Here is a 21,916-nt window from a genome sequence, read left to right as displayed (position 1 = left end):
TATTTATTTATTTTTATTTTTTTTTGGTGGAACCGGGGATTGAACTCAGGCCTTTGCGCTTGCCAGGCAAGTGCTTATTCCACTGAGCCATCACCCGGCCCCATCAATATCTTTTTGGTCAGATTTTTTTGCCCATTTAAAAATGATTTATGGGGGCTGGTGAGATGGCTCAGTGGTCTACAGCACCTACTTAGAACAAGCTTAGCAAAGCACAGGGACCGCAGTTCAATCCCCCAGCACCACATGCCGGCCAGCCCCGCCCCCTGGTGGGCTGAGCTGGACACACATAAATAAATAAATAAATAAATAAATAAATAAATAAATAAAATAACAATACGACACAAAATACTGGCCCAAGTGGAGCCCTTAGATTAACAATGTAGTAACTGTTTAAAAGTTAACTTCAAGAAAATATAGCAGGGCTGGTGAGATGGCTCAGTGGTCTAAAGTGCCTATTTGGAACAAGCTTAGCAAAGCACAGGGACTGCGGGCATGGTGGTGCAGGTGTGAGATCCCAGCACTTGGGGGGCTGAGACAGGAGGATAACTGCAAGTTCAAGACCAGTGGGCTACAAAGTGAGCTCAAGGCCAACCTGCGCTACACATCAAGACTGTCTTTTCAAACAAAGTTTAAAAAAATCAATCTAATAAACCACATTAATAAAATGTTGCAAAGACCCAGAACATTCTTAACTGGTACAGAAGAAGTACCCTCAAAATTCAACCTCCTCTCCTTATAGACACTCAACAAATACGGAATGAAAGGAAACTGCTCGAACCTCATACAAGCCATATGTAAACATCGATACTCAGTGGTGAAAAACGGAACACTGGGCCTCCAGCAACAGAAACAAAGCAAGGGAGCCCACTTTCACCATGACCATTCAACACAGTACTGGAAGGGCTACCCAGGGCAATCAACAAGAAAGATACAGAAAGTGCGACCAAACTGAAAAAGAAGCAAAACTCCCTTGTTGAAAGCTGTTATAGTCTTCTACATAGCTAACTAAAGATAACACATATGCACCAGATTCTTGGAACAAATGAATTCAGCAAAGTAGCTGGAGATGAAATCGATAAGCAAATCTCAGTGTTCATGTGGAAAAAATGAATAGACTGAAATGGAAATTATGAAAAAAATGCCATTTATCATAGTGTCTGAAAGAGTGAAATACTTAGAAATTAAGAAGCTGAAAACGTATACATATGCACTATAAAATATTTCTTAACAAATGAAAGAAGATAGCGATGAATGGAAAGTCATCCCTACTCACAGATTGGAACAGTGTTGTTAAGATGTCAACGAGGGCTGGAGAGATGGCTCAGAGGTCTAAAGCACCTACTTAGAACAAGCTTAGCAAAACACAGGGACCGCGGTTCAATCCCCCAGCACCACATGCCAGCCAGCCGCGCCCCCTGGTGGGCTGAGCTGGCCACACACACACACACACACACACACACAAATAAATAAATAAAATTTAAAAAAAAAAGATGTCAATGAAAAGCTAGGCATGGTGGTACGTGCTGGTCCTCCCAGCCCTCTGGGAGGCAGGAGCAGGAAGGTCACAGGTTCACATCCAGCCTATTCAAGTAAGTGATTTAGCAAAACCCTGTCTCAAAAACACTGGAGATGTACCTCAGCGCAAGGGCCCTGGATGAATCCCCAGTACTGGGAAAAAAAAAAAAAAGCCAACACTGCCCTAAAACAATCTATATATTCAGTACAATGCTTATCAAAATCACAATGTATTTTTTTTGTATTCTAAAACTCATATGAGGGCTGGAGAGATGGCTCAGTGTTCTAAAGCACCTACTTGAAACAAGCTTGGCAAAGCACAGGGACCGCGGTTCGATCCCCAGCACCACATGCCAGCCAGCCGCGCCCCCTGGTGGGCTGAGCTGGCCACACACACACACAATAAATAAATGTAATAAATAAAAATAAATAAATATTTAAAAAAAAATAAAACTCATATGAATTCTCAAGAGCCCCCAAAGAGCTAAGACAACCCTGAAAATGAAGAACAAAATTTCCACACTTCTTGATTTTAAAACTTACTACAAATCTACAGTAATCAAAACAGCATGGTACTGACATACAGACAGAAAAAGCTAACAGAACAGAACAGATTAGAATCTAGAAATAAACCCACATGTAATGTCAAATGATTTTTTAACAAGGCTGCCAAGACCATTTAAAAGACAGCCTTTTCAAGAAGTGGTACTGAGGCTGCTGGGGAGATAGCTCAGTGGTCTAAGTGACTACCTGGCAAGCACAGGGACCCGGGTTTGATCCCCAGTACCACATGCCCTGCCAGCCCTAGGCTCTGAGCCAGCCACCAAAACCGGGCATGGTGGTACATGCCTGTAATCTCAGCACTGGGGAGGCTGAAACAGGCTGTGTAGTGAGACCCTGCACCAAATACATAAATTAAATAAATAAATAAATAATCTTTTAAATGAAGTAGTACTGGGAAAATTAGATGTCCACATTCAAAAGAATACAGCTGGATCCTTCCCTAGTACCATACACAGAGACTAATTTTAAATAGATACACATAGTCCCATAAAACACTTAGCACACAAGGCAAAAGCTCCACAATATTGAATTGACAGCGATCTCTTAAGTATGACAACAAAAGAAGAAATAAGTTCACAAAAACCATTTTGTGCTCCAAAAGGCACTGTCAACAATGTAAAAAGACAACAAAAGCACAGGAAAGGGGCCGGTGAGATAGCTTGGCAGTCTAAAGCACCTGCTGAGGCAAGCTTAGGCAGGCTCAGGGGACTGTGGCTCAATCCTGGCACCCCAAACCACGCCAGCCCTGCCCTCAGGGCATGCTGAGCCTATCCCCCTTCCAAAAAAAAAAAAGAACAGGAAAAATACTTGCAAATCATAAATTGGGTTAAGGATTACTATCCAGAATACATAGAGAAGATATGCAAAAAGCCAAAAACCATGAGAAGCTGCTCAGCATCATTAATGATTAGGGAAATGCATACAAAAACTACACCCCACACCCATTAGAATGGCAACGATGAACACACACACACACACACACACACACACACACACACATGCACGCACGCATGCACGCATACACACACACACATGCATGCACACATGCACAGGTTAGGTGAGAACACTGACAGGTTGGACTCATGTACTACAGGTAAAATCTACAATGGTACAGTGTCTGTAAAAGCAGTTAATGGTTCTCGTAAATATTTTTAAAACTAGAATTATCATATGACTCATCAATTCCACTTCCTGGTATATACCCAAGAGAATCAAAAAGGGTCTCACAGAGATTGTCTGCGGAGCCACATCCACAGCAGCATTATACACAACAGCTAAAACACAAAAGCAACCCAAGTGTCCACCAACACATGAATGCACAAACCAAATGTGGCCTTTGCACACAATGGCATATAATTCAGCCTTGAAAAGGAAAGAAATTCTGATATATGCAGCAACATGAATCTTTAAGACATTACACTTAGTGAAATAAGAAATTACACAACAGAAATGGGGGTAGGGTGATAACTGATGGAAAAAATAAAATGCTGACCCCTGACCTGCAGCCAGGACAGGCTCACTTGATAAGAGAATAAGCAGGGTTTTAAAAATAACCCCAAATCCAGTCTTCCCAATTTCCGGCAGGCATCGTGTGTTTTTAAATTTCCCTTCACGTCTTCTTGCCCAACCCTGTAGTGCTCATTGTGACTGATGGAGGGAAAAGCAGGCAGCTGTGGACTTGTCCTCCGTTGTAGGGTTCCAGCTGCTCAGCCATGCCCCATCGCTCCCAGCTGAGCTTTCCCATCGATGCTGACGCCTGTCCCCCTCCCCGGCCTCTGCCTGTGTCACAGCAGCTGCTGGGCACCCTGCCGCTCATGCCTAGCATATCGGCGCATTTCTGCTGGGCGCTGGACCGCGTCCCAGAGCAGTTGTAGGTGATCTGGCCCCTGGCACTTGGCTCGCAGGGGATGCCATCAGAACTATCCACCTCGCAGATGGCAGGCAGCCATTCAGGAGTGGATCACCTTGCTCCTGGCATGGCCAGAATTGTCGGGTGTGGATCTGAAATAAAGACCACCCCTATTCACATGTATATCTGCTCCACAACATTCTCTCAAAGCCAGACCTTAAAGCTCACTAAATCCTTTCTTTAAAAGAGAAATGCTCCCAATCTCAACAGTCATTCATATGTTAGCCAGATTTATTTAAGCAGGTTTCTTTCCACATGGCTGAGATTTGCCTGCATTTACAGTTGGAGAGTTTTATGCAGAAAGGGAGAGTAATTTTGGAACAAGGTGTGATTCTGAAAAGAGTGACACCTTTCTCCTTCCAGTAACCTTGACAACCTTGCACATCTTGCTCACCCTGGAGGCTGGTGTCTGAGGGAGTTTACTGTCTAAGGAACCATGTTCACAGGTGCCCCTCTTCCTCTTTGGCCTTCTGTGGCAATGTCTCAGCCACACCAACTCCAGCAGCATCTCTCTCTAATCTGGCCCTGTTTTCCCATCATGCCCTGAGGCTCTGGCAGCAACTGCACAGGTCTTTAACCACCTCTCCCTGCTCTGTCCATCCAGAATGCAAACTACTGCTTGATCAGCCTCTCTATCATGCATTCTGACCACTTCCCTCCTACATTCAAATGCACTGTATGGTGCTTCAGTGTCCTATTTATTCTTTTCAAATCTAAACATTTTTTTTCAACACATACTAATTTTTAAGTCTAATCCTTTTCTACCCTTCTAGGATTTCCTCTCATCACTTGCAACTAAGATGCTCCACTTCCCATCTCTGCCCTGGGTGTTTCTATCTTCATTGTGCATTCTGCCCCTTCCACTTAGAATGCTCTTCCCTTCTCTGTTGATTCCCAGTTCTCAACCATGGCTGCACCTTAGATCATACAAATTTTTTTTTCTTTAAATAAAGATGCCTGGGAATCAACTAAGTTTCATTAAATTCTAAACTCAGATGTGGCGAGGGCTTCAGTAAATTTTAGAGTATCCTAGATTTTTTTTGGGGGGTGGGGAGTGGTACTGGAAATTGAGCTCAGGGCCTTGCCCTTGTCAGGCGGGTGTTGCACCACTGGGCCACACTGCCAGCTACAGGCCTACTTCTAACAACACAGCTGGGGCTGAGCAGTGCTCTTGCCCACCCGGCCCTGCAGCCTGCAGACTGATCCTTCTCCACCATCGGGCACACCTGCTGCCCACTGCGCGCTGACTTGGCACACAGCACATTCTATTCTGTGCTCTCTTTAATAAAGCTCTAGCTGAAAGGTCTGTGTGCTGCCTGTGTGTAGCAAGACCTAGAGCAGTGAAGACAATCAGGGAGCGGGCTGGTGGGCAGACTGCCTCAAGGACCAGAGGAAGCCCAGACCAGCGACCACGGGCTGGAGCTGCACTGGCTGGGGCGCACGAAGGGAGGGGAAAACAGTGCCTTCCAAGCCAATGGTGACACAGGTGACAGTACAGACTCTCACAGTGGCAATGGCTCTTCACTTCTGTGACTGTCTTTCCCTAAACCCATAACCCCAGTCTAACATGAAGAAAACACCAGACAGGTCCTAGTAGAGGGGCATCCTACAATAGCCCTGAGCAGTCCTCTTTGGCACTGTGGCGGGGATCAAACACCAGGGGGATCAGAAACACTGTCACCACCAAGAGGAGCCTCAGGAGACACGATAACCGAACACGCTGTGGTGTTCTGCGCGGGATCTGACAACAGACAAGATACACTAGGTAAGAACTAGGAAATGTGAATGAGTGTCAACTGTAATTAATAAGAATGTATCAACAGTTATTCATGAGTTGTAGCAAACCACACCACACAGGTGATATAGGGAGAATGGAAAATCATGGATGGCACACATGGGAAAGACGCTGGAATTCTGGGATATCTGCTAGGGTTTTGTTTGTTCTTTGTTTGGTTGGATTTTTTTTTTTTTTTTCGAAAATTTGAAATCATTCTGAAAAAATAAAGTCTGTTCATAGAAAAAAAAATTAAAAATTCAGTTAAAAACCTCAAACGTTCCCCCATCCTCATTCCTGCCTCCACCCATCTTCCTGACACAGTGTGGAGCCCAGAGCCCTGTCCACAGCATCGGATGCTTCTGAAATAGCTGGGCATTGCCAGTTCATGGCCACAGAGCTCAGTGCCAGCTCAAAGCTTCAGAGCTGCCTTGTAAAACAAGTGATTTGGGTCTGAACCAGAGGCCACTGATGGATCTGTGGCCTCCAGAAGAAAATGCAACCTCTTCCCTTGATCTGCATTTTAAATGCCCACTGAATCAACAATTAAACAGCACTTATTCTGTTTAATAGCCTAAATTGAAATGAATGCCCTACCTCCTTACAAAGTACCAGAAAGGAGGCTGCTAAAAGAGACAGGACTCAAGCCTAGCACAGTTCAAGAGAGCAGAGTCTGGTGATGGTCTCAGAGGCCTGGGGCTCCTGGTCACTGTAGAAGACAGCTAGGCAGCCCAAGCACAGAACATGGGACCTTGTCCCACAGCACTGCTGCTGGGCCTGCAAGGCTGGCCCCTTCCATCTCCAGTCAAGGCAGGGTCTCCCCTGAGGAGCCCCGTAGCTGGGATTCTGCCTCAACATCCCTCATTCATGGTGGGGGGCTGTCCTCAAGACGCAGAGCTGTTTCTCTGGCACACAGATCCAATCCTCTTCGGATGTCAGGTTGGCTCCCGTGCCACACAGCAAGAGACTTGTTATTTTAATGGAAGGCATCTTCACCTTAACATGGAGTAACTTCTGCCCAACAGAAATTTGGCCAGAGGAAGAACTGACTGTGAAAGGAAATAAGGCTTCTTTCTCAGGAAGGAAAACTTCACAGATCTCAAATCCAACCTTGAGTTGTGGAAGTCTCCCTGGCAAGACCCCAAGCTGGCCCACCAGCAGGGCAGGGGTCCTCCTTGTCACCTCACCTCCATGCTGACGGGGACAACCTTCAATGTCATCCAGCCCTTCCACAGACTTCTCCTAACCACCCTCAGAATGCTGCGCACAGAGCAGGAGGGGTCGCCATCAAGTGCAGGGCACTGGTGCAAGCTGACCAGAGTGAGTCAACGAGCTGCACCTAGGCCTTCCAGTGCCCGGCACAAGTTTGGAGGACCCTGCCCAGGGAATCTTGGTCCAGATCCAGGATCTAAGCAGAGGCAGCCTTCCCAGAAGCCACAAGCAGGGCGTCCCTGCAGGCTGGGTGGGAGGGACCCAAGCAGCAGGGACAGGATCACACCACCCACACACCTGCTGACAAAGACCTGTTCAGTTGAGGCCAGAAGAGCAGTCCCAGTGGCAGAAACAGAAACCCCAAGCAGCGGTCATGCCACGGACTCAGAAGCCAGGCCCATACCATCCTTCCCATGGCCAGACCACAGCATCAGGAGCAGCGGCTGCCCCTCCAATCCCTCTCCCACCTCTATGGAAGCACAGCACTGGCCTGCGGGGCCCAGCCACAGTGCACTTTGTGTACATTCACATTATCTGCCTGGGGTGGGAGTGGCAGGATGAACCCATGGGAATTTTCTTTACTCCTAAGTAGAGTGGGGGCTACTGACCTAATACTATTTGTTTCAGGAAACACACCATGCCTTCAGTTCCCACCACATACCCTTACTCCCAAGATTCCCACAAAACTAAAGCCATGGCTACTGTGTGCATCTATCAAACTATGAACAGAGACACATTCTGGGAATCTCTTGATCCCCAGTCACTAAGCACAGCAGCTGCTCTGTGAACATTGGTGGATGGCTGAATGACTCTTCCAGCATCCTCAGCTCTTTATATCATAATCCAATGAACAACCTGAGGATCCATGCAGCATACATTGGGCATTTAGGGCATTTTGAGACATTTAGGTACCTGCACAACCCCAGCCTCCTCACCTCATCATTTTCTTTCTCTCTCTCTCTTTCTTTCTTTCTTTCTTTCTTTCTTTCTTTCTTTCTTTCTTTCTTTCTTTCTTTCTTCCTTTCTTTCTCTTTCTTTCTTTCTTTCTTTCTTTCTTTCTTTCTTTCTTTTTTTGTGTGTATTTAGTACAGAGTCTACAGGGTCTCACTACACAGATCAGACTTGTAGTGATCCTCCTGCTTTCAGCCTCCCAAGCACTGGGATTACAGGCGAGTGCCACCACGCCCAGTTTCAATCGCTATCTCAGTGCACACTGGGGGGTGGGGCTGGCACAACTGGCCAAGGATCGAACCCCAGCCCCTGCGTCTGCCTAAGCAGCTGCTTTAGCCTGCTGAGCTATCTGGCTGGCCCTTACCTCATTTCTGACTTCAGCATTTAAGCATCTCCTAGACCCCAAATGGGGTTCAACTTCTTGGCTTTTAGACTCTACCAAAAAAAAAAAAATAGGCTGAAGCGATGAATGGGAAGAAAGGACTGTACCCACAGGTATGAGTTGTGTGCACCAAGGGACCAACGACAGGCAGGAGACAGCTGGAGGGGCAAGTGCATGCAACACCTGGTGGGTGAGGACTCTTCCCACACACACTGGATTCGTGAGTACTCACTGGCCTTTCTCCATGTGCCCAGGGGACTGACGGGAGGCTGGGAGGGAGGAAGCAATTCTGTAAGTATTAAAAATGCAGGCACAGTGGGTCTAAGGAGACAGAGCTTTCAGGAAATATGAGGAAGGAAGCAGGGTTTATGGGGAATTAGAAAGAGATACTCCAAAGGACGAGCACTTGGCTAGAGCCTCAGAGGATGAGAGAACACTAACGATGCCATTCTAGTATGAGTGAGAAGGAGTAGCTACCACCACTGCCCTTGTAGCAGGTAATCTGCAGTGAGTGTTTGCCATGTGCCAGCCACTGCGCTCCCAACTTATGGAGCTCTTCCTGCTCCATCTTTGTGTTCATTTGATAGGCGAGGCAACAGAGGCTTTGAAAAGCTGAGAAAACCAGGAAGCGCCAGAATCCGGCTTAGAACCCAAGTCTGTGTGCAAAGGCTGCCAATCCCTGCTTCACAGGCAGGAGCAAGAGCACACACCCCAGCAGGCCCTGGTGAGGGTGGGAAAACACCAGGCTTGGAGGAGCGTCTGGAGGTGGCGCCCAGAGGGGGTGGCAGCAGCCAGATTCCAGAGAGTCTGAAGGGCGGTGTGGTGCCTGTCCTTGTAACCAGCAACGGGGGCTCCCCAAGAGGCTGGATGTGACTAGACCAGCCCCACAGCAGGGGCTGGGAGGATGCAGACCGAGAGGCTTTCATAGATGGGGCCCGCGCCTGAGGCTGAGTGAAGTATGGCATTGCAGGGCTGTATGCCTACCTGCCTGCCTCTCAGGAGTGGAAGAGTATGTGTGTGAGGAAGGGAGTGTGTGTGTGCAAGTGTGAGTGTGCCAGCGCTGGTGTGAGGGGCCTGTCCTGGCGAGAAGGCAGGGTACAGGACCCTTCTCATGGGAAGTGAGGTAAGGCAGGCAGTGGGAGGGTGGCCGAGGACAAACCCATTGACCCTCCAGAGCTGGAGGGCTTTGCTGCATCCTGAGAAGCACAGAGGGCTGATCCAGGGAAAGGACTTGGCAAAGGTTTGCTAAAAGACTGAAAGAATCTGAGGCGTTGGCCTCCATCTGGTCTGTGAGTACAGGCCTGCTTTTCCCCTCCAGCTGTGCGGGGGTCGTTGTCAGTCCATCTAGACATGCCCAATCTCATCTCTAGACTTGTGTGCCCAAATCTAGTAGTCTGCGCTGGCATGGAAACATTCCAGTGCTTCCACTCGACTCTAGCCTGGCCCGCAGGGTCCTCACCTCCTTCCCAGGCCCTCTCTCCTGCATATCTTTGTGACCACAGCATATCTATGTGGCCTCCAAGCCTCCTCCACCTTCTCCCATCTCACAGCAGATAAGATGCCGCCAAATGGTTCCAAGTGCTCCTCTCTTGGCCAGAGACAGTGTCATGGACAGACAGCAAAGACAGGACACGCTCCCTGCTTCCTCTCCAGCTGGCTAGAACTCTCCCTGGGACACTTCCTTACGTCACCCAGCCTCAGTCTCTCACCTCTGTGATGACCTCTTGTGTCTTCCATCCCCATCCATTTGACGGGCTGACCCTGCACCTGACATTGTCATGTCCAGCCTCTCTGACACCCTCAGTTGGTGACCCCGGCTCTGGTCCTCTCCAGAGGAGGCTCTTTAAAGGCTCCACCCCACCTGGAGTGGGGGTGCTTCTCAGCCAAAGAGAAGAAATTCAGTCTCCATTCATCAGATATAACCTGCCCTACTGGGTGGCAAGGAGCTTTCTAGGGGAGTAGCCAGAGGCCAGCTCCCTTTTTGCTCAGCTCAGATGCAGTCCCACATTGTGGAATAAATACAATTTGGTGCCTGGAGAGAAGAGGGATCTCAAGATTGTATAATCCACACAAATTCAGAGGAAGACACGGCTAGGAAATCAGGACTTTGAACCTCTATTGATAGATACAGAAACAGAAGTCAAGACTTTAGAGGCTTTTGGCTACTTGAGAGCCATCAAGGCCGTTTCTGTATTTCACGAGAAGCCCCATGAACACAGTACACATGCCCTCAGTGGCACAGGGGCAGAGCGGGGCTAGAGCCAGGCTTCCTGCCCTAGACTCTCTGCTTCCTGAGGGCTGTGCCTTTAGGACTGGTTTGTTCCTTTCAGTGTTACTCTGGCAGAGCTAATGGGAGCCTTGTTAGACGGGGAGTCCCAGGGGATGCCTGGCACTGTCTGCTATCCAGATGGTCCTTGATTAAGTCCAACAGGACTGGAGGAGGGGGGCATGTGTGCTGATTTATGGGGGGAGGGAGGTGGGCTAACTCCCTGAAGGCTTCCAGGGAGTTTCCAGGGTCTAAGAAACAGCCCCTTTTCCCACCTCTCTCTGCCACATTCTCCAGCATTACTTTCCAAGAAAATTCAATGAGCGGAGCTCACCTACCATCCCCACCCCTAGGGGACCTCCCTATGAAAGGGGCACCCCAGTCTCCAAAGGACTGATGATAGACAAGAACAGAACACAAGAGATGCTGGGCAGAGTGAGGTCCAAAATCTTAAGGAATGAGATGGCCTCAGCTATTACATGTGACCCCTGTGCCTCAGTTTCCTCAGTTATGTCCTACCTGGATGCTCCTTCTGGCTATAAGATTCCTAGGCTAAGGGCTGTGTCTCCCTCACAGGTGTCCCCAGTGATTAAAACAAGGCAGACCTTTAACACAGGTCATTGAACGATCTAATGAAATGGGCTTCTTCGATAGTCCAAAGATAAATGGAAGCCAGAAAGGAAAGTCTTCCCTCAGAGATGTACCACCTGATGACCACAGAAACCACAAGTCCCGGACGGTGGCAATGGAGGAGCCCTTTGCCAGCTGGCCTTCTCTCCTGGATGCCTGGCTCTGGTTGGAGGAGTCAAGCAGGAAGCAGGAAAACAAAGAGGGAGAAGGGCCTGAACCCCAGACAGGAATCAACTTCCCCACTTTCCTCTTCCTGGCTCTTCTCCCCTCCTCCCTGCAGTACCTGCCCTCCTGAGCTCTCTCTCTCTCTGTCACTCTGCACCTCTGCAGGGTGACAGGCCTCCCTTCCCACCTCAAAGCCTCCTATAGTCAGGAAAATGCCTGGGGAGGCCTCAGGATTTCTGGAGCTGCAGCAGGGAGAGACAGAAATTCTGGTGTTTGGGCTGGGGAGATAGCTCAGTAGAATAAGCACTTGCCTGGCAAGCGCAGAGTCCTGAGTTCAATCCCCCATATGGGGGGGGGGGGGAGAAATTGTGGTCTACTCCCAGGCTCTGGAATTTGGCACCTAGGAGAGAAGCTTCTGTGGTAAGGAATCTGGAAGTGTTTCTGCCTCTACCATCTAACTCAACATCCTCTCCCCAGGGAGAGGTTAGGATTTCCCTTCTAGGCTTCCCGAGCCTCCAGTCTTCCCCTCCACACCCTTAAGCACTGAGCTGTTTGCCTCAACTCAACCAGAGCCCGCTTTAGAAGGAGGGAGAGAGGAAGAGAGGGAGAGAGGGAGAGAGGGAAGATTGGGAAAAGGGAGAGAGGGAGAGAGAGAGAAAGAGAGAGAGAGTACACGCCCATGCGCAGGCGCACATACATGCGTATATGTCAGGGAGTGATGTATGTTATTGTTGGGGAGTGTGAACGTATACAGCATGAGAGTAAGGTGTGAGCAAAGCTCTGTACATGGAGGGTCTGAGGTGTGGTATGGATGTGGCGTACTTGGTGTGTGTGGTATACATGTGGGACGATACATGCATATACATGGTGTGTACATAGAGTATGTTATGTATGGTGAGTAGGATGTATACAGAATGTGTGTGAAGACGTGTTGACTGTGTAACATAGTGTGTGTATGTTTTGGGGGTGCTTGTGATGTACGGTCTGTATGAGGGGGTGGAGTGGGTAAAGGGCCATGTCATTTTGGAGTTGGAGCCAGACATCCAGGGTCTCCTCTCCACAGAAGCCAAAGATAACCAGTATCTAGGCAACCATATTGGGGGGAGGGGAGGCAATATGGAGGTGAGGAATGGGCAGGAAAGGGAGGGAGGCTGAGAATTGGAGTTTCCATGGTAACTACCAGGCGGGTCACAGGCAAAAGGCCAAGTTGCAAACCAGATATACATATCCACACACAATATGTGGGCAGCTGAGCTCTCTGAGTGGGGGTCCTTTCGTAGAGGGCCTAGGGTGTCCACTGATCCGTCTGCAAACCTGGAGAGCCTTGCCCCGCCAGGGATGAAGCCAAGGAGACAAAGAACAGGAGACAGAGGCCATACCAGTGGGAAGAAGCCTCTAGCAGCCACAGCCCCGGGGTCTGGAGCTCGGCAGGGGCCTTGGGCAGACCTGTTCCTAGCCAGACTGCTCCACCACTTGTCAGAGCCAGAGCAGGCACCGGGAGAGCCAAGCTGCTCCTCCAACTCTCCACCAAAACCCAGGGGACACAAAGAGGGCGGTTCGCCAGAACCAGCCTGTTGGGGAAAGGCGGAAATGGGAAAATCGGAGCCCCCTGGCAAGAAAACAGGATTCAGGAGGGAAAAAGCGATGCCGACACCGTCGCGACTCCCTGCGCCCGGCCCCGATGCTGCTTCGCTGCCGCCCCTCTGTGCCCTCTACCGCGTCCACACCCCTCCCCGCAAGTTCCATTTTGTATGGCTTTTGTGTCCACACTCACAGCTGCCACACTCCCCGTCCTGGCGTCCCTACGCCAACTCAAGTCCACAGCCTCCAAGTAACAACAACTCCCCTGAATTCTGGGTGGGCACAGCCTGTTTTCCATCTCCCGGGGACCCTAGCCCCAGGTTCCGGGCAGCAAGGCGAGCCCTCCCCAGCGCCAGCATCCCCGCAACCAGCGCCTGCTCCCCTCCGGGCCCTCGGTCCCCGACGCCCACCTCCTTGTTTACATCCCCAGAGCCGCCTCCCGCTGCCCGGCGAGACCAAGGAGGACCACACACACCCCCTGCAACAACCAAGCCAGAGCCGCTCGCGCTCGGGGGCCGTCCTCCCCCGTGCCCCTTCCCTTCCGGACGGAGCCAGCTGAGCCCCCTCCCCGCCGCTCACCTGCACAGCGTGTCCCCTCCACGCCGATCCCAGGAGGACGCGACGAGACCCGAGGAGCCTGGGAGTGGCGGCTGGGGGCAGGGCGGTGGGCGCGGCCTGCCTGCTTTCCCGCCTCTCGGGCGCGCAGAGTCGGGTTGGGCGGGGGCGCGCGGCTGGGCTCCCGGGTGGACGCCGGCCCCTTTCCTGGGCAGTGGCCAGTGCAGACCCCTCCGCCCGCGCTCGCCCCCGCGCCCACCTCTCCTCCACGCAAGCGAGCGAGCGCGCGGGAGATTTCCAGAGCTCTGAGAAGCAACAGGAGCCGCCGCCCGCCCAGAAGGCGCGCGGGAGCCAGAGCGGATTTGCAGTCAGCTGTTGCTCTACGATTTTCCTCCGGTGAAGGTGGGAAGGGAGCCAGACCAGCACAATGACAGAGCTGGTGTCTCTCCGAAATAGTAAACTCAGGGGGGCAGAAAAATAAAAGAAAATAACCCAGCATCAGACACAGCAACCCACGTTAATTGGGTGCCTTTGGCAGTTATGGGGAGCACGCACCAGCGGCATGAATGGCTGTGTCGTGGGTGCAGGAGCCAGCTCTGCCTGTAGCTGACATTTTCAGACAGGGCCCTAGGGGCGGGGCCCTCATCTGAACCACAGATTTGATGCCCACAACCCCTTTTGCAAACACCCTCTAGCCCTGTTCCTGCCCGCGGGCAGTACATGTTGCCTCTACCCCTTCCAGTCCTCAGGAGTCAAAATTCAAGATGACAATTTGGAGATTTACATCTCAGCTAGAAGCACAAATGTCTGGAGTCTCTTATTTCCTCGCAGGGGGAAATGGTAAGGACCCTAGGGAGGAGTGCGCCATAAACCGACTCTATCATTAGGGACAGGGTCTGTAGGAAGAGGCTGAGGCCTGGCACCAGCAGAATCACAAAGGCTGGCTACCAGGTTGGTCCTCAGGAAGCTCTGCTATGAGGGAAGTAACCAGGCCCCAGCCAACATGTGTGCTGGGGGTGGAGAGTGGCTGCGGAGGGCCACTGTGATTGTCTAAGTCTGCGCCTGGCCGCAAGGACTTCCTGACAAGGCCCAATCCCTTCCAGCAGAGACCCGCCCAGCCTCCAACACCCTCAGCTTTGGCCTGTGTTCTCATTTGTGAAGAAGAGGTCCCTTCCAGCTCTGGCCGATTGTAACTTATTTTAATAAATGGCTAAGTCTCAAAACCCCAAGGCAGGAAACACACATGAATTCAAGATAGCTTTGGAGCCAACAGAGAAACTGTAAATGGCTTTTAAGAAATTCATGGCTCCCTCAGGGATACACTGGGAGGACAGCTTGACCCCAAGCACAAACCTGGGGCTGAATGGCCACTGCTCTTGCTTAGATTCAAAGTCACTTGGGTCCCTGTGACACCTGAAGATCTTTTACCAAAGTCTGGCTCAAATCTTGCTAATCCATGTGATTGCAGACAGATTGCAATTCTTGACTTTTCTATAAACTCAGAACTTTGATACAATCATCCATTCCCTTTTTTATCTGCTTGAGGTGGGAAAGAGGAAACCATATCACTTTTTTTAGGCCCATGTCCTTGAGCAAGTGGAGTCATCCCACCAGATGTCCTTGAGTCTTGCCTTGATTCACCTTCTTGTTGCTTTTTGGGACAGCTACTGGCAAGGACACACCACACAGAGGTTTTGCAAGCCTGGCTGGGGAAGGAGAGGCCAATGGGTCAGAACACCAAAGCTGAGCCACCTGTTGGCTCAGGCCTTTTCCTGGCAGAGAATTCTGGAGTGTTCAGCCAAGCCACTTCCCAGGTCCTCTGCCTGCCACTGCTGACAGCCGGCTGCAAAGGCAACAGGAGCTAAATCTGCACAAGGCATCGCCATGGCTTGGCTTCAAGTAGTGTTGCTTTCTGTTCCATCCAGGTGTCCTGCTGGAGGAATTCAGGATGTTACAGCTACGAAGCAATACGCGGGCTTGTTCTAAAAGGAGCTACAGCTCCCTTCCGGCGGAAAGAAGAAATACAGTGTCGCCTAGGGCATGAGTTAAAAGAAGTCACCAACTGCCCCATCCTTTAATAAATTTATGGAGGGGAGGGCCTAATCTTTACTCTGCCCTGGGTCAAGCGATGAGAATCCATTTGGGGAGGTCCCTTCTAACCAATGGGCAGGATAGTTACTTGTCAAATAATCCCATGAGTAAGTGTACAATTAAAACATAGTTCAGAGCAATGAGGATGCAGCATTTGAGAAGCAAGCCAAGGGATCAGGAGTGGTGAGGGGTTGAGACGAAAGAGTCAGGGATTAGGGTGCCAGACAGCGCTGAGAAATGATTCTGATATGAGGACAGAACAATCTGTGCAAAGGTCCTGAGGCAGAAGGAGTTAACTCTGGAATTTCACCCAGTGTGTCCTTAAGCAGAGACCAGCTGGAGAACGAAGCAGATCCACCAAGCTGGACAATTCCTGGATGATTCCAGCTTCTATTTTTTGTGCAATGGGAGCCAGTGAGAGCACCAAGAAAACTTGCAAGCAAGAGCTGGGGAGAGGCCGGCTCAGCCAAGTGCTGTAGAGAAAGCGTGGCTGACATAAAACTAAGCCATGGCTTCTGGGTCCCACCTGAAGAACCTGCTTCTCCAGGAGCCAAGAGCAGACAATGCTGGGCCAAAGGAGCACAGTCATGGTGAAAATAGGGTGAGACAGGGCGGAAACCACATCTAAAACTCTCTGCACCCCCCCAAGACCTGAAACTGGAGCCATGGAAGGACAGGCTTGGGCTCAGGAGGGCAGCGCCGCTACTGCGTGAGGACTGCCCCGTGCTTGAACACTCGCTCTGAGCTGCATAACTTAGAGCAAAGCAGCTAAATCTTCAGCAGGAGAGGACTCCGTATGGTTCCTCTGTGCTGGGGCAGACATAGCTCTTGCACAGTCATTGCTTGGGTCACGCAGCCTCTGACAAGGAAGGAAGATCCCTCTGGGAGAGCTAAAAGAGAGCCATCTCTGGGGAGACCTGGTTCCAACTAGCAGGTAGCTCTACAAGCTAGACACAGGAAGCCATCCAGGTGCTGTTTCATCCTGAGATGCAGGCAGCAGGTCGGGAGCAGATGCTGTCCACTGACTGCTACCCTGTCTCCACGCACACTGGCTTGATTGCACAGGCTTAACCGTGCCAAGGCCGTGAGCCTGGGACAGCAGTTTCCAGTTCCCTGGCTCACTTCCAAATGCATCCCAGACCTCTCCCTTCCTCCCTGACTGACCTTTCTTTCTCCAACTCCTCCAGCCTCTCTTTCAAACAGCTGTATTGGCCCTTTGTCTCTTTATGGAGCTCCGGGGCGATCTCATCTACAAACATAGTTTTGCCACTCCCTTAGTCTTGCTGGTTATCCCTCCCAGAGACCCAGACAAATAATTCCAGACTGCCATTCTAAATCCATCCCATGTGTGCCAAGCAGCTTTTCATCTCTGCAACACATACCCGAGACAAATAAACTTATAAAGAAAACAGGTATGTTGGCTCATGGTTTGGGAGGTTCCAATCCCTGGGCAGTTGGCCCTGTTGGGCTTACAGTGAGATCATGAATATAACACAGTGAGGAGCAGGTGGCAGAACAAAGCTGATCACCTTATGGCCGTTGGAAAGCAACAGAGAGACAGGAGGTATCTGGGCTGTATTATCCCCCCCATGGGCATTGCCCTGTGATCCTAGGACTTCCCACGAGACCTTATCTCTTACAGTTCCACCATCTCCCAATAGTGCCATGGCTGGGGGCTAAATCCTGAACACACAGGCCTTTGGGAAACCCTCCACGTGCTCCAAAGCATAGCCTGTGCCTCCAAGTGCTCCCCTCCTATGTCTTCCTTGACTTTGTAAATAGTACTGTCCCCAAACCAGCTCCTCATCCAGAAAAAGGAATGCCATCCTCACACCTCTGCCTGGTGTGTCTGTTTCCATCTGAAGTGCTTCTATGCTAAGTCAAGCCTTTGGGATACCAGCCTCCCAGAGCTGGTTCTGCTTCAGTCTCCCCATATCCACCTCCACTGACTCTGTTGGACTATTCCCACAACACAAATATGGCTCCTTATTTCCCACAAGTTTTAAAGCCCATATCCTAAACAAGACATTCAGTCTTTCTAATCCAACCCCCAGGTATCTGTCCTGCTTCTTCTTCTAACCCACTCTGTGCCTTACTTTCCTATCCATCCACCGTGCTGCCACAATCCTTGTAAATGTTATCCTAAGGGCCACACATGATGATCTGATCGCTTTCCTGACCTCAATCTTTTGCTCGTAGTTTTTTCCTTGATGCTTGAAACATCCTTTTTTTTCTACTTTACTTGTAGGACTCCTACCTACACTTCAAAACTCCATTCCAATGCTACCTTACTGAAATTAAGGCTAGATCATCCTTACTGTCCTGAGCACCACTGTGTCTCTATAACTGTAACTGTACATATCTCAGTTTGGACTTTACTACGTTCAATGGCCCTATGTCTGCTGCCTCACGGGAAGGTCTTGGCTGGACCTAGCATCTTCCTCCACTTCTAGGCTCCAGTGCCTTGCAAGGTGACCCACTTATAACTTCTTGAATTTAACTGAGTTGTAACTGTTGACTCACAAGACCTGCATGATCTCACCCTACTCAGCCTCTGCCACTGATGCTGGGGGATATGAGCAGAATTCCCTATGTGTTGAGACTACAAAGACTGGGAACAGACACTGTTAGTTCACTGGTTGGATGCTTTTTCTTCTGTTCCCTTCCTCTCTGAATTTTGCTAGCTGAGCAGCAGCGTGTTCAGGTTAAACTCTCATCTCCCCAACTCCTTTACACAACTAAGAGTGTCCATGTGACTCAGTACCAACCAAGGATGTGGGACCAGAATTATACTGGGCAAGGATTTAAGAAGTCCAAGGACCTTTTGCCCTTGCCCTTCATTCCTTCCACTCCTGCTCCTTCTCATTTTTCTTGTTCTTCTCCTTTTTCTGGGTAAGAAACCTGGATGAAATACCTGGAGATGATGCAGCCACTTTGCAAACATTAAGAAAAGAAATGCCCATCTAGGGTTGGCAGGACAGAAAGCTGTAAAGATCCATCAAGAACATCTGAACGGCTTAATACCAGACTTCTTCTTATGTGGGGAGATTTGATTTCTAATACACGTGCTACCAAGGTTGGTTTTCTGGTTCATGAAGCCAACACAACCTGAGCTGATAAAGTGGAATGGGACAGCTGGAAAGGACAGCCGTTCCTCGTGAGAAAGCAGAAAATCAGTGCAAACCTCTCTCCCTGAGGTCTCTGCCTGTCATTCACAATCGCAGGAGCACACACCCGACACATACAGCAGGTACATGGAGAATATAAGCATCACATATTCTTTCTTGGAGTGGATCCTACGGAGACCTTGGCTTTGCTACCTTTATGTCAGGGGAAGTGGAAAAAGCCAAAGCAGGCAGAATGGGAGATGTGTAAAATAAGTCTTGTCCTTCCTGCAGTAAAACTAAAACCTGTGAGCGCACAGCATTATGTAGGCAAGCTGAGCCATGGACTCAATTTGTTTCTAAGTGAAAACCCACCCCAGTGCCATTAGTTTGGAGAGCCAATTGCAGCCTGACCAACTTAAACTTGTCTTGTGAGTGCGAAATGTCACCTCGAGGTGCCAGTCTCTAATTATGAGCATGCATCTTCCAGAGCAGCTGGTTACCTCAGTGAGAGCACACGACCAACCACTCCTCCCCCAAGCCTTTCACTCGCAAATATGAACCCATTTGTCTTTTCCTGGTAATGCAAATCGGAGAAACGTGAGCTGTGTTGCCCTTCGGAGGTAATGATGTTGGAGGCTCAAGACACAATGGCTCCTAGACAAGACCAGAATAGCTGCCTGCTCCTGCTTTCTGTGCCTGCGTGAAGAGCCTGACAGCCTGTTAGCATGCGCAGGGCCCCTGAGCCCTGCCCCCACCCCGTGCCTAGAGCCAGCGATCGTGGGGAGAGGCACCTGTTTATCATCATACAGTTTCTTCCAAGTCACTGGAGGCGGGCGCAGAGCAGAGGCTGTAGCTGAGTCCTTGTGCCAGGAAGAATTGTAGGGACCCAGTAGGCACCTCCATTTCGTCTGTAGAGCCTATTTGCAACTAGAAAATAACACACCAGTCCCGTCATGTTTGCCGGGCAGGGAAGACTGATTTGAATCCACCTACTCTCTTTTGCATTTCCTCCTCCCATCCCCACCCCAATACTAGGGACAATGGGTGACTGGTAGATGTTTTTAATAAGAAAGTGACATGGAGGTTATTTAACTGCCTGGGGGGGGGGGAAGGACGACACAAGAGGAGCCATCTTGTAGTGCAGTCTCAGTGCCTATGGACAAACATGCACTCCTCCATCCCCACTCCCCAGGCACAGCAGAGGTCAGAGGCCTCCGTCCTGGGGCTGCAGCTTGTCTGCTCTGGGATCTTAGCTCATCTCTGCTGACATTGGATGTCCAGGTGGGACACTGGGCAGATCAGCAGTGATGTACTCATCAGGGCCCTGCCTGCTTCATCTGTTTATGATGGACTCTGAGCGCACAGACTTTGCCCTCCTGTAATTCAGTTATTTCTTTGGTGATGCTGTTGTGTAATTGCATTTCTCAGAACAGAGGTCCCACATTTAAAGTATTATCTGTATTGATAATTGTAGGCCTTGTAAGAACCTTAGATGGGACTGGTGGGAGATGATGGGTATAAAGCGCTCACCACGCTGGCCCTTTACTCTATTAAACATTCAGGCAGCCCAAGGGACACAGCTCCTTCCCAGCACACTGTCAAGAAGAGAATCTACAGTTGCCTTCCCAAGTTTATCTTGGAGTTTTCTAACTCAGAAGCAGAGCAAGAGAGGCTAGGAGTCAGTGCAGGGAGCTGGCAAAGCTGTTTGCTCTTAGATGACCGATCACTTTACAGAAAGGGCATCTGGTTTGGCTTTGAATCCTCTCCCTCCCCCTCCCATTGTCAGTATCACTGGTGTATCACAATAGCTTGCTAAATGCAGATTTAGGAGCCATTCTGGAAGGCACATTCACCATGAGTCCTCTGTCAGCGCTACAAGCTGTGGATGAAGAGCCATGGTGGGCAAGAGGGAGAAAAGGAGAGATAGGCAGCAGGTCCTGGACAGGGCTCTAGGCCTTAAGCCCAACTGGGTCCTTTGGAGTGTTTCTACAGCTGTGTTAAATAAGACACCCAGCCGTGGCCTCACGAGTCTCTCCCATCTCTTCCACTCATCTACAATGAAATCCTTTCTCTCCTTTCACTGAGAAGTGGTCTCTGTCCCCTCCCTTGCACCTAACTTGCCTCAGTGGCTTGTTTTGAGCCACAGAAAAGAGACAGAGTTCCTGTAGAACTTTCCAGACTGGCCTTAAGGAATCTGCACACTTTGCCTTTGGTATCTGGGTGCTGCCTCTTAGAAGCCAACTATCTTGCCAGAAGCCAGGCTCAGACTACCACACTAGAGAGAGAGGCCAGAAGTCATGGAGGACATTCTCACATCTGCCCAGCTTTCGGTTGAAGGCAACTTCATGAGTGACCATGACCAGGCACTATTCCAGGGTTCTGAATTCCTAACCTGGAGATCATAAAAAAAATAATAAAATGGCTATTGTTTTAAATGTAATATTTCAGTGAATTTGTTTTACAGCAGCAGCCAAGTAAGACCAGGTGATAGGGTCTATACCCGAGTCTGTGAACCAGACTCCAGCGCCAGCACCAACGAATGGGTATTTTACCAGCCCTCTCTGGGATTAAAAACTGAGGCTTCCGCACTCTTCTCCCATGGGCTGCTTTGTGCAGGACTCACAGGGAGCTCAAGGGGCCTGAATCTTGGACCACTCTGTGAGCCTGAGCTGCGGCAGCCAGAGCAAGGACACATGTAGGAGAGGTTCGTCAGCTCCACAAATGTAGTCTTGGCAGAAACAGGGCACGAGAGAATTCTGCACGTGGGCCCCGGAAAAACACAAAAGAAGGAGAGTCAAAGGAAAGAGTACCATGGAGCATTTAAGCTGGACACAGCTATAGCGTACCTCTTACAAATTGGGGGTCTAGGGACCAGAAGGGCAAGGGACTTTCCAGAGTCACACTGCTCATTAGTGGCTGAGTTGGGACCAGAGAGAGGTCTCCTGCTTCCCGTCCCCCATCCTTTCATCTCTTGGGATTTCTGGGTCCTAACTAGGAGTAAGGAAATGTACACTTTGCTAAATGCACAAAAAGAAATTGAAAATGGTTATGGATGTGGAAGTGCTGGTTATTACATCTCAAGTAAGGGGACATACCAAAAATACCCAAAGTAAGAGAAGGGTTGGGCTGGTGAGATGGCTCAGTGGTCTAAAGCACCTACTTAGAACAAGCTTAGCAAAGCACAGGGACCGCGGTTCAATCCCCCAGCACCACA

At 49.9% G+C, this 21,916-nt stretch overlaps 1 protein-coding gene across 2 annotated transcripts in view; it reads right to left on the bottom strand.

Moving 5' to 3' along the window:
* The window catches only part of Fxyd6 (FXYD domain containing ion transport regulator 6), a 37,295-nt gene extending 23,442 nt beyond the window's left edge, over positions 1 to 13,853 (bottom strand). The window contains exon 1 of one of the 2 annotated variants that reach the window (XM_023721072.1): positions 13,529 to 13,853. The gene's annotated coding sequence lies outside the window, so the exon portion shown is untranslated. The remainder of the gene's footprint in view (positions 1 to 13,528) is intronic. The other variant, XM_004636461.2, reaches the window with a different exon arrangement.
* Positions 13,854 to 21,916: the final 8,063 nt, after the last annotated feature.

Source organism: Octodon degus, unplaced genomic scaffold (assembly GCF_000260255.1).
Source record: "Octodon degus isolate 3935 unplaced genomic scaffold, OctDeg1.0 scaffold00080, whole genome shotgun sequence".
NCBI classification, from domain to species: domain Eukaryota; kingdom Metazoa; phylum Chordata; class Mammalia; order Rodentia; family Octodontidae; genus Octodon; species Octodon degus.
Note: the sequence above shows the minus strand (reverse complement) of the source record. Positions and strands in the feature narration are given on the sequence as shown.